The following is a 13,671-nucleotide window of genomic DNA, read 5'->3' on the forward strand; positions in this document are numbered from 1 at the left end:
CTTTAGCTTTGTCTTTTGGTCTTCGGATTTGCAGATCTGAAGTCTGGCTTCTTCTATTTGAACTTTTGCTTGATTTTGACGACGTATCGGTACGCTATGCCAAGCAAGGAGATGTTCAGGAACTCCATCTCTTCTTGGATGTATCTGTGTAGGCAACCATGATATTTGAGTGCCAAATGCAGCTCAGAATCTTTGATACCCAACTGTGTTCAAAGGGTATGAAAAATGTTTGTGAACTCTGGCACATCTTGGTTCCATCCCTGTCGTAGTGTGGCCCATTTGATGTATTTGTCCTCATAGCTTTTGACAGGGTAGTACTGCTCCTTGATGGCATCCCGGAATGAATCCCAAGTTGGTGTGGCTGAAAATAGTGAGCCTGTGCTTTCATTCTTCTACTCGTAGTAGGTTTCCCACTAGTCCTTGACGTGGGGGGCTGCTTTGAGAAGAGCGAAAACAATCTTTTCTTGACTCAAAAATTCATGAACAGAAAAATACCCATCTAACAGTTTTAACCATTTATCTATGGCATCTACATCTATTTTACCCTCAAAGATGGGCATTTCAAAATTAACTTGTACCTTAAAAGGTGTGGCATTTCCAGAGTAGCTGTTGGAAGTTGATGCGTCGGCTCTGGGTAGTCGTTGAAGGATCTAGGCAAAGCTGTCCATCATCGCATTCCTTTATCGCTCGAGGGCTTCTTCGAGCAAGATTTTGATAGGATCTTCTTCCTCCTCATCTTTCTCCTCGTACGTCATGGGAGGCCATCGGGGTTTGCGAGGCTGGTCTTGCAAAGGTTCGACCAGTTCGAGCCCTAACTCCTTATATCCCAACCTCTTTGGGGACATGCAAAGAAAAACAGAGAAAAAGCACACCACTCTAATTTCACTGATCCAGATTTAAACAAGAATGCAACAAAATACTGAGATAACCATAGAGACAGATATGCAGTGGAAATAATACTTCATTTCATTACTGTAAAATACTGAAATATTCTTACAAATAGAAATGGAAATAAACTAGCTGTGGCAATGGTAGCTTATCTATGAGAAGAGATGTGGTGGCTAAATGCCTCTGAACTGTGTTACAATGAGGCTTGAAGGCATATTTATTGTTGAGAAATAATGGAAAACCCTTCACATGCCAAAACCTAACCCTAGAAGATGAAACACCAAATTGTGGACCCCATTTGGGTAAATTTGGTACATCAATTTCCCGGGGTCGTAACTTTGGCATATGATCCCCGTTTGACACGTACAATAGCTCGTTAGAAATATCTATCCGAGCACTACCAGTTTGGGAAGGGCAATGCCAATCCATGGACCCATGTTACCCCTAGATTTCCCAAAAAATGTCATTTAGGGCCGCAAAACGACTCCAGAAGTTTAGGACCTAAAAAACTGCTAAAAATAATAAATTGTGCTACAAGTTAGGAAACTGAAAAAACTGAAAGAGAAAATTGTTGGGGTCCAAATGGGATAGATGGGTGGCCACCAACATCCACCTAGATCAGTTGCACAAAGTCATGTGATGAAAATGACCAAGTGTTGGCGGGTGGTGAGTTTATATGGGTGGGGGATCCCACACATGGGCGCCCAAAACCATGGGTTGACATTAGACGTGGAAAAACGATGAAATGGAGGGTTAGCTTAAAGGTGGTCGAAGCCCCCACCATGGGTGGACAACCATATATATTAGCAGTTGGTTGGTGGAGGAAGGCATAATGAAAATCTTCAAGTCATAATGAGCAAGCAATAGGTGTGAGTTGCAGACTTGGTCAAAATAGTAAGGAGGGTGAAGTGCAGGTAGTGGTTGGGGTGAAGCAAAGAGCCAAGGAAAATGTGGTTGTGTGGAACCATAGGGCAAGCGGGTAGCATGACCACAGGGTGAGCTGGCGAGTTGAACGAAGGTTGGGTGGGCAGCACAACCACAGGTCAGGTGGGAGGCATAATCGTAGGTCGGGTGAGCGGCATAACTACAGGTCAGTAGGCGGGTGCACATGAGGTGCGACGAGATGAACGGTGGGCATGTGACGAGCTGGGGTAGGGTGACATTCCAAGTGACCAGTGTGCACACAACTCGTGCACACAGGAAGTTCAAGTGAGCTATGAATGGAGGGCGCCACGAGTTGGAGGACATGGTAATTCAACGAGTAGGAAGGAGTACCCCAGGTGAACGACAGGTGACCCACGAGTCGGGTGAAATTAAGGTTGGACGTGGAGTTTGGGTTGACATGATGTAGGCAGGCCGCAGGGTGTGTGCCAGGTGGGTGACACAACCGGGAAGCGTTACATGAGTCTGGCTGAACGATAGGTGTGGGTGAATGGTGAATGGTGGAGGTTGGCCCGTGGGCACCTTTGCCTTGTGAACTATGCAACTTGACCAAGTGAAGGGAGGGTGCACCAAATGATAGTTCGGGCAAGGCTGCACGGTGGTGCAGGCGAGTTTGTAAGATTTTCTTATTTCTGAGAGTTGGAACTTGGGGTTCCTCTCCGACTGTGAATTTGATGTAAATTGATATTATCATTATTATTTTGGATAGGCTCATACTTTAGGGAGTTTCCCCTCCCGTTAATTATCCATTGTGCACTTGTGTTGAAAAAGTAATCATGATGAAATTTTTGTGAATGTATGTTTTCCACTGCGATTACAAAAGATATACTTGGAAAGTGAAAAATAAACTAAGTATGGAATGTTAGGAGTAGTCCACACTTGTGAGTATTGTTAAAAACAAAAGGGGTGGTGGTCCCACACCCCCCTTCATGCGGTTGAAACACTACTGCCAGGGCAGGGGTGTGATAAGTGGTATCAGAGCCTATTGATACAAGACAAAGAAGTCTGAATACTTGGCATTCGAGACAGGTTGTTTAGGTTTGCAGGTGATAGTGGTTTAATTTTATACCAGATCATAAAGAAGGTAGATGGCAAAGATCGCACAAGAACCTCAAGTTGTGATGGGTGAATCTAGCAAGGATTTCGGAAAAGCTTTCTTTGCTAGAGTATTGGATTGAATGGGGGAGTTAGCTTCTGATATGGCTTCAATGAAGGCTGAGAACATGCAGGATCAGGAAGGCTATGTGAAGGTGAAATGGGAGCTTGAAGACCTTAAGGTCCAGTACGATTATACTGAATGGAAGTATACACAACAGAAAGAAGAAGTCAAGAAGATTGGTGAAGCAATAGATGAAGGTTTGGCAGAAATCTTGAAATTGAAAAAATATCTTGAGGATGCTTGGAATGAGATCACAGTTTTGAAGAGGGATGTTGGGCACAACTCAGGTGGAGGTGTGGCTCATGTGAAAGTCAAAGAGACAGATTCTCATGACGTGATGAGGAGTGTGAAAACTCTTGGTAACTTTATATGGGATATGGAACAGTACATGGATGGTTTTGGGATGTCCGATGAGGAAACCGAAGTGAAGGTAGCTGCTCAATACTTGAGGAAAGATGCTAAGATGTGGTGGCAAAGAAGGATGGACCAGATTGCCAATGGAAATGCTACAGACATCACTTCATGGTATGACATGAAGAAGGTTTTTCAAACTCATTTTAGTCCACAAGATGAAACATGGGATGCGAGGATGAAGATAAAATACATAAAGTAAATAGGGAGTCTACAACCTTATCAGTGAAAGCTCCCAAGTGTAGTTTTGGAACTTCGAGACATGGTAGAATGTAACAAGGGTTCAATTTTATCATAGGGTTGAAACCTTGGGTACGGAATGAAGTGAAGAGGTGAAAGATAAAAACACTTGAAGAAGCATTTCTTGTTGTGGATCACTTGGTAGAACACTATGATGAAGGATCTGATGAGAAGAGGAAAAATAATGACAAATAGAAAGAAAAGTCTACGAAAGAGGAGCCTTCGAGATCACATGATAAGATGAAGATGAAGAATTGTTGAAGTTATGGATTTGTGAGCAACCACATATGGTGAAGAATTGTCCTTTAGGGCCAAAAGTGGCTACCTTACCACAAAACAATGCAAAAAAGAAAGAAGAAACTTTTGTAGTGGTTATGCAGATTTTGGGAGCTGCAGTGGCCACGAAAGCTATCTCACGAAGAGACCCGAAAAGAAACAAGTTAGAGTATGTCGAGATGAAACTCACTATGGTGGGTAGTGGGGAAACTCACAACTTTATGAGCGAGGATACTGCGAGAAGAATTGGACTGAGATTTGTACGAGTGTAGGTGCAAATGAAGGCAGTGAATTCTCCTCCAGATTCTGTGATCGCTGTAGCTGAGAGAGTGGATGTGTCACCTAGTGAATTGATAGGGAAAGTTAATTTCACTATAGTGCAGATAGATGACTACGAGGCTGTATTGGGCATGGAGTTTATGAAGCAATTTGAAGCTATGGTTATTCCCCATATGAAGAAATTATACATTTACAATGGACGAGAGGATGTACCTATCGATGTTCCAATTGTAGGAGTAACCAAGACTGAATATAAACTGATAGTGATGACTATGGAGAATGAGAAGTGAGAAGTGAGATGAATGATGATGAGGATGTTAGACCGAATGTTCAGACAGAGGATCGGGAAGCATATCTACAGAGATTAGAAGTGGAGGATCTGGATAGGTGGATTGAATTGATCAGTGAGGGAGAGCCTTTAGGCTCTACTCCCTCCTTTTCCTCTTACATTGTCATCGATATGAGGATCATCGTTAGCTTCTCATGGTAGTGAGTCTCCAACAGTTTGAGCAGGCATCTAGGGGTGAGATAACATAGATTGATAGGTAGCATGCTGATGAGCCCCGAATTGGGTAACTTATTGGGCTCATTTTGCCTAATTGTCCTTGTTCAATCCTCCATTTTTTCATAGATTATGCATGTTTTTCTAGTATGTTTATGTTATTTGAACGAATAAGGGTGGTCACTCTACCAAGGAGGCTAATACGTGGTCATTTCAGGTTTTTTGGACAAATTTTGGAGCAAAACCAAGAAATTATGGCCCAGGTGGCAGGCAAGCTTGAGGTGAGGATACATAGGGAGGTTGTTTGTGGCATTAAATGGTCGTTCCTCGAAATCTCCACCCTCAACTTCGAGCTCAACGGGCCACCAAAATGAGTTCTAAAGGCAGCCAAGCAGCTTTGGAAAGAGTGACTGTCTACTATCAGTTGGAACAGCCGAGTCCCTTGAATCTAGGAGGGCTGCTAGCCCCTCGTATTGTATAAATAATAAGGCCTCAGCCTTCGTAGTTTACTTATGGAACTGTTCGTATTTTCACTATAGTGTTGTCCCTTCTTCAGCTCATTTTTCTTAGCTACTGTTGTACACTTGTGATGATTATTTTTGAGTAATGAGAAGCAGTTTTACATGGCATTAGATATGAGTTCTTTATAGGAGCCTGTAAATCTTGGGGTTGGGCCCAAACCGAGTGCTAAGGCCTCCTTTATGTGTTGATTATTTGTTCTTCATGCATTTGCAAAATTATTTCTGTTAAGTAGATTAAATCTTGCTAATTAACTAGGTCACTATTAATGGTTAGAAAGACTGTTTGATTCTCATATTTAGTTGAAAGGTTGTTCACAGGGAAAAGCTCCAAAAAAGGGCCATCAAACATCACTGGTTTCACTTCTCCCTCTGTGGGATCAAGAGATGTGATCAGGATGACCTTGCTGCTCACAAAAACACTGATTTTTCTTTGCCATGCAATCACTAGTGTTTGATTTTCATGTGTAGAAGTTTGTTATAAGTTTATACGTTTGCTTGCTTAGTTTCATGAGTTAGAATACATGGTTTCATTATAGTTCAACTTCTGTTCATTCTCCTTGCTGACAGCTAGATCTGATTAGGTCAACGTTACTAGGTCTTTGGTTTTTTCAAGTTTTCGTTCGTTCAATTGGAAAAACGAATTGCAGAGCATTTGTACCACTTCTCTACCTACCCATAACCCATAAAACCCATCTGCTCCATTCCTCAGCTCATCTTCTAGCCTCACGTTTTCCATTTGCTCACATAACCCTAGTTTTTTGTGCATCATTGTTTCAGTCCTCCTTGAACAAATCTGGCCATCTACATCTGTCCTCAACTCCATCCACCAAGTCCTGGACCACCTCCAACCCTTATCCTACCTCCATAACCACTCCTTCATCTTTCTCCATCCATCCATCCTCCAAAATCCCATTTCTGAACATCCTATAGAAAGTTACAGAACATCCTGTAGAAAATCACAGACATCCTGTAGAGCCCCTGCAGACTTCCTGTAGAAGCTCATGAATGAGGTTTCCTGATAGCCAAACTCTATGAAACTCTCTGGAAGGGCGTTAGGGACCCCTTAGGCCCTCTCTGAACCTTCACGACCTCATCTGAGCATTTCCCCTCGCCAATCCACCTCTGCACAGTCAAAATAGTCAAATCGCATGCATGTTAATTCTGGCAACTTATTCAAAAATACAAAAAGATGTTCTTTTCAAATGTTACTGTAGAAGTATCTTAGATACATGTATTTAACTTCCTAGAAGTCAATGGCATTTCTTTCAGTAGCTTGCATCCTCTTTCTTGCATCGGTAGGGATAGCTGGTAAAATTAGGGTTTGCTAGGGTTTACATTTCCTTTTTTCTTTCCATTTTCTTTCTGCAAGTAGAACAACCTTCTTTGAGTTAGCTTTCTTCCATCAGTTAAAAAGCTTCTTCTCAGAGCTCATAGAAGTTGGCTTAAGCCCTAGTGGACTTGTGCTAGCTGACCAAGTGACAACTGCGGCAAGAGCTAGTACTTGTTCATACAGCACCATCGCTTCCAAGTTTGTTACGAACTACTGGGTTGATAAAAGTAAAGAAGGGAGTACCAGGAGTTGTAGCATTATTGCTGCGATACTGGAGCTCACCACTCTTTTTGGCACCGTTGCCAGGGAATTGTTAGAGTATTTGTGATTGTTTATTTTCTTCTATTTTCCTACTCTAACCTTTTGCTAAGTAATTTATTTCAGTTCCATTCTGTAATTTCATTTCTGCAAAAGTAAATTGGACATTTCCTGCTTTCATAGATTAGCCTTTCAATTCTGCAATTTCAATTCTGCAAGCGTAGTCTAGCATTTCATTCTAGCAATTTGATTTCAGCAAAGTAGATTAGTCCTTTCCTGCTTTCATTTCAATTCCGCATTTTCATTTCTGCAAGATATATTTTAGTTAGTTGCAATTCCATTTGTTTTAGTTTTGCAGGTACAAGCAGAAAAAAGCAAAAGAAACCAAAAATCCTTTCATGCCTTGTAGGAACAGAGATAATACCGGAAAATTCCTACCCAACACCCCCACCACTTCACTGAGTCACCCTTCTCTCTTCTTTGGTGGCAGTGATCTAGAAGAACCTATAGGTGAACCTCTTGAGATATATGAAGATCCTATAACAGAAGAAGAGCAAGAAAACATTCCTTTTAAGACCATGGCTGACAACACAAATGGTAGAGACGATGATGATAGAATAGAAGGTACCTTCCCCATCCAAGAGACCAACGAGGACATGAAAATTAAGAACATAAGTCCCTCTGCCTTACCTCATTTCCATGGATTGACCACTGAAGACCCTGTTACCTTCCTGTTTGAGTTTTTTGTCCTTTGTCGAACTTATGACTATATAGAAGATGTGAAAAAGTTGAAACTCTTTCCCTCTACCCTCAATGATGCATCATTACGTTGGTTCATGGGGTTACCTGGAAGGAGTATCACTACTTGGGCTCAGATGCAGCAAGCCTTTAACAACAAATACCAGGATTACTATAGGTCAAAGGAAACCAAGGGAGAAATATTTCGGATGACCATGGGAAATGGGACTACGAGGAAAGGTTCCAACTCAGCTATAAATGGGTCAGGTGCACACTTGACCCTGAATCTCTAAAGTTGGTTTTGCTCTGAGGAGTACCTGAAGACCTTCTAGATACCCTTCACATGCTAGCAGGAGGAGACATTTACCAACTACCTTATGAGGACATTAAGACTGTGTTTAGAAACCACTCTAGGGCAACCCGGAAAAGAGGTAGGGGGAATCCATTTCAACTAATACTACCTTCTCCAAGCATAAGCTTGCTAATCATATGGGGGACCTCAAAAGTGAGATGAGATAGACCATTGCCATGCAACTTGATACTTTCTGAATCCAACAAAAGAAAGAGGAAGCTAAGAGGGTTTTGGCCATTTTTTGTCCCAGATGTACGAGGAAGCACCCTAAGAACGAGTGTCCATTGCACTCAGTAGAGGTATGTTTCGTTTGTGAGGAGAACCATGCCACAAACCAATGCCCAACCTTGCCCGGATTCAAAGCCATGTACCAAGGGACTGAGGCACCCACTGAACCTCTCTACTTCCTCAATCAAAGGGGGCCGCATGGACACAGACCTTACCAGCAACGGATGCAAGGGACATCCCAAGATTATTATAGCCCCATCCAATCTACTCACATGCCTTCTTGGGGTCCCCCTTCTCATCCTTCCTGGTTTGCACCTCCTTCGTAGTCCTATCCACCTCAATACCATACTCCACCCACTGCTCATTTGTTTCACTCACATGTCCAGCCACAGCCTCAGTGGACTGAAACTCAACTAGGGTGGAGGCCCCAATACAACTCTCCTCCCGCCATTCTGCCTCCACCACCGACTCAACCACAACCATTACCTACTGCTCCTCCAAGACAACCCCAGATGCCTACTCAACCGAACCCGAACCCCAACAACCGACAGGCCCAGCAGGTATACACTGGGGAGACAACATGTCCTACCTATGCTGTGGAGATCCAAGAGATCAACCTGCGATCCGGAAAGACCCTTCCAGATTGCCAACCTCCTCCCCCAAAGGACGAGGAAGAGAAACAGGAAAGTGAACCCAAAGCCATTCCACCCTTTCCTGAGCGACTAACAGTAACCACGCAACCAAACCCAGAGGAGACTAAACTTCTGGGAGAACTGAAATAGTTGTGTGTGAAAATACCACTTATCCAGGCCATCAAATATGTACCGATATACAACAAATTGATTAAGGAGAAGTGTTTCAGTCACCCAGGCAGGCGAAAGAGAGATGCCTCGACTATCAATATCATCGGACAACTCTCCGATCTAATATTGGGGCAAGTAATGTGTCCAAAGTATTTGGACCCTGGGAGTCCTGTAGTTGATGTCCACATCAATGGCACCATAATTACCCATACCTTGATTGATCTTGGGGCTGTCATTAATGTGATGACCAAGGACACCATGCTTAAACTCAACCTTCATAATTCCTTAAGGAAGACCTCGACAGTCTTGCAATTGGTAGATCTCTCCACTGTGACTCTCGAAGGGATTGTGGAAGATGTCTTTGTCTCTGTTGACTCTTGGGAGTACCCTACGGACTTCCTGGTCCTTCATCCAAAGGCAAAGCTCACTGGATACCCCCTCATTTTGGGAAGGCCTTGGTTAGCCACTGCGGATGCTTACATCAGTTTCCGAGCAGGAAGCATGACCATCAAGAATGGGCCTATGTCCAAGCAGCTAGTCCTATATCCTCCTGCCCAACCTCTGCTAGAACATGACTTACCACTATGGTTGGAAGAAGGAGATGAGGATGAGGTCTACTCTGCACCATTGTGCACAGTAGAAACCATTAGGGGGGGTCCTCAAACCGAGGATGATTTGATTGAGACTTTGATTCAAAATCCACCTCCCAGTGCATTGTCCTTAGAGGAATTAGTGGAAGATACCGAAGCCAACACCTTAGTGGACCTCTATGTGACTGATCCAACCTATCCTAGAGTTAAGAATGTGGCGTTTGGTCCTGAAAGAACTTTAAAGATCAGCTCCTCCCTATCTCCTTCCTAGGAGAAGGAGCTGTGTAGCTTACTGAACAATCATTTAGATGCTTTCTCTTGGAGCTGTAAGGAGATGAAAGGAGTCCATCCTTCGGTCTGTACCCATCACATATACACTAAAGAAGATTGTAAATCGGTCAGGCAGCCTCAGAGGAGAATGAATCCAGCCCTTAAGGACATTGTCAAAGAAGAATTGCAAAAATTATTGGATGCAGGATTCATCTACCTTATCTCCGATAGTGATTGGGTCTGTTAGGATATTCCGACACATAGGAAATAGTTAAGTACAACTTGGTATAGTATAGAGTTAGGTATAGAGTTAGGTAAAGTGTGTTTCTTTACTATGTACATTTTGTAACTTACAATCCGACGGTCATGATATGTAGTGATCTGACTGTTCATTCTCTCCTCGGTATTATCGACACTTGATCCGTGGCTTAACACCCGATTGGTCCATGATCTCTATTTAAAGATAATGGAGGGTCATTTGTACAGTAATCCATCTATGAGAGAAGCATATGTAAATTTTCATTCTTCTATTATTGCCTGAAGTAGTCGCGTTGGCTCAGGCCGTGGACTGTTTCTCTCTTTGAGGGTTTTAACCACGTCAAAACACTGGTGTATTGATCTGTGATCTGTTTATGAGCGGTGTCCTTTGGTGTTCTGTCTGAGGAACTTACCGTGTAAATTCCTACATGGTATCAGAGCTATTTGAGGGTCGCGTCCGTTGGTGATCCAAATCTGAAGCCAATAGAACTACATCCGACAACTGTTTCCTAGATCTACAGTTTCTGACTACTTTCGGGCCAAGAGGACTGCTCTGTTGTTTTGGGAGCATCAGTTCCAATGAGGAACCCCTTTCTTTTCACGAAAAAAGGTTTCCGGTAGCCCTAGCGGTGTCATTTTTAAGATCTGCAGGTATACAGTGTTTATTTGCAGTTTACAGTCATTTTCTCTCTGTTTATTTCAGTTTTTGGTTTATTTAGCTTTTTTTATTACCAGATCTATACCTTTCATTTCTGCGTATGTTCTTTGCCCTGCGACTCTGTGCAATCTGGGCAAATCAGAAACAGAAAGGAAGGATTTTTCTCATGCATATGCCCTTTTCCACTGCGCCTTAGTGTGATCTCGGAAAATCAGAAACATTAAGGAAAATATTTATTTTCCGGCTAAAGCTAACTTCGAGCCGCAAGGTTCGTTTTTGAAAATATTTAGTTTCCGGCTAAAGCTAACTTCAAGCCGCAAGGTTCTTTTTTTTTGTATGTCCGTGCTGGGTTTTGTGTTTTTTGTTCTGTAGGGAAAAAGATCTTTCTCAAAGCAAGCACGCAACCCAAAGCATCAACCCCCCCCCCCCCCCCCTCTCTCTCTCAGCTTCAGTTTAAAAAAAAATAAATGGAAAGTCCATGCCAAGTTATTCTTGACAGCACCAACTACTTCCAATGGTGGTCCTACATTGTGGATTTACTTAGAAGTAAAGGTCTTTACAAAATAGCCACAGGCCAAGAGACCAAACCGAAAGATGAAGACAAGGTAGCTAAATGGGAAAATAGACAAGACCAAGAACGTGGGTTGATAGGGATGTCTATTTCTCCAGATCTTAGATTCCATATTGCAGAACTTGATACTCCTAATGAAGCAATGAAACATATTACTAAAGTCTTTGGAATTAAAAATGAACTTAAAGCCCATAAACTTGAAAATGAATTGCTTACATTGGACCCTAATAATTTTTCTTGCATTGAAGATTTTTTGTCCAAGTTCAAGACCCTTAGACTTCTCTTGGAAGGTGTTAAGTTTAAGAAAGAAGATAGTAGCCTTATCTACTCCATTCTTACTAAGTTGGGACCAGCCTATTCTTTGTTTGTTTCCACCTTCCATTCTACAAGAGAAGCCTTCATTTCTCAAGGACAAACCTACAAGTCCCCTTCCTTTGATTCTATTTGTGATTCTTTAATAAGAGAACAAGAAAAACTCTTACACCTTGGTCTTCTTCATCTTGGAAACTCTTCTAAGAAAGCGTTAGCCACCCAGCAGCAACCAAATCCAAAGAATCGTAAGAAGTTGTATCCTAAAAAGAATGGTCCTAAACCAAACAAGGGTCCTAAGCAATTTCAGCCTCAAAATGAAAAATCATTTCAACAAAATGATAAGACAAATAAAAACAAAGGGAAGAAGACTGATAGACATTGCAACTTTTGTAATCGAGATGGCCACTTAGAATCCAAATGCTTTAAGAAGATGGAAGCCTTGGAAGCAGCAATGAAGAAGCATAACATCCATTTGGAGCAGTCTTCAACTTCAACTTCATCTTCAGGAATGGCCCTTTCTGCATGTGGTTGTCAAGCATCTCAATCTGGCTATGCACTAAATGTATCTTCTTCTTCTCATTCTCATGAGTGGCTCATTGATTCTAGAGCTTCTTATCACATGGCCAAAAACAAAGCCATGTTTTCTTCTTTAAATGATTGTAACACCAAAAATATATATGTTGGTGATGATAGATCTCTTAGCGTTGTAGGGACTAGAACTATTCATACAGACAATGGTCAGTTTAATGATGTATTATGTGTTCCAACCTTATCCTGCAACCTTCTATCTGTATATCAGAGAACTCATTCAGGTGAAGGTAAAATCGTTGAATTTTCACCTCATGATGTTGTAATCAAGGACCTAAGAGATCCGAGACAGATTTTAGGTACTAGCATTGCTGATGATTCTACAAGGTTGTATAAGTTTCACAAATTTGGGTCATCAAATCTTCCCTCAGTATTTGTTGCTCATAATGATGAAGTGAGCAAACTTTGGCGTGAGCGATTTGGTCACTTAAACTATCGCTCTCTTCAGAATCTATGTAAAGAAGATATGGTGACAGGTCTTCCAATGGTATCTTGCAGAGATGGTGTTTGTTCCGGATGTGTACTCGAAAAACATCATCAGGAAAGTTTTGAAAAATGTGCCTCTTGGCACGCCTCAGCCCCTTTACAGCTCGTGCATAGTGATTTATGTGGTCAACTTCCAGTTGCTTCATTCTCTGGCTACAAGTATTTCTTAACTTTCATTGATGATTTCTCCAGACGCACTTGGGTAAACTTCTTAAGACTCAAGAGTGAAGTATTTAAAATGTTCTTGGCCTTTAAGGCCTTTGTTGAAAAACAATCTGGACATCAAATTCTTAAGCTAAGATCTGATAATGGCAGAGAATATGTTAAAAACACATTCATCAACTTTTGCACTGAGAATGGAATTCAAATGCAACATACTGTTCCATATACTCCACAAAAAAATGGTGTAGTTGAAAGGAAGAATCGCACCTTAAAGGAAATGGCTAATTGTATGCTTCAATCTAAAGGATTTAGTCTTAATTATTGGGAAGAAGCAATTAACTGTGAAAATTACATAATAAATCGCACGCCTACTAAGGTTTTAAAGAATATCACTCGAGAAGAAGCATGGAGCTAAATCAAACCAAATGTAAGTCACTTTCGTGTTTTTGGAAGTGAAGCATGGGCCCATATTCCAGATGAGAAACATAAAGCTTTAGAACCTAAGAGTGAAAAATGTATTTTTGTTGGATATTTTGAAGATGTCAAAGGATATAGACTTATTCCACTTAAGTCCAAAAATGTTATCATTAGAAGAGATGTAAAGTTTGCTGAAAATGTATCGGCCTGCGAGCCTAGTTCAGCAGATGTGCCACCTCTCCCTATCTCTTCCACTTTTGAAAATATTTCTTCTTCAGATGATGAAAGTGAGGATGAAAATCCTCCCCCACCTTCTCAGGATCCTCCTTCAGCTCCTCAGCTTCCAAAATGGGTCCGTGCTACTCGGGATGCAGCAGGTGATCTTGTCGGTGATCCTACAGATCAGCGACGTACACATTCTCAATTCGATAG

The sequence above is a fragment of the Pinus tabuliformis genome, chromosome 4_2, assembly GCF_031772625.1.
Source record: "Pinus tabuliformis cultivar Carrire ecotype Pingquan chromosome 4_2, CPIR1, whole genome shotgun sequence".
NCBI classification, from domain to species: domain Eukaryota; kingdom Viridiplantae; phylum Streptophyta; class Pinopsida; order Pinales; family Pinaceae; genus Pinus; species Pinus tabuliformis.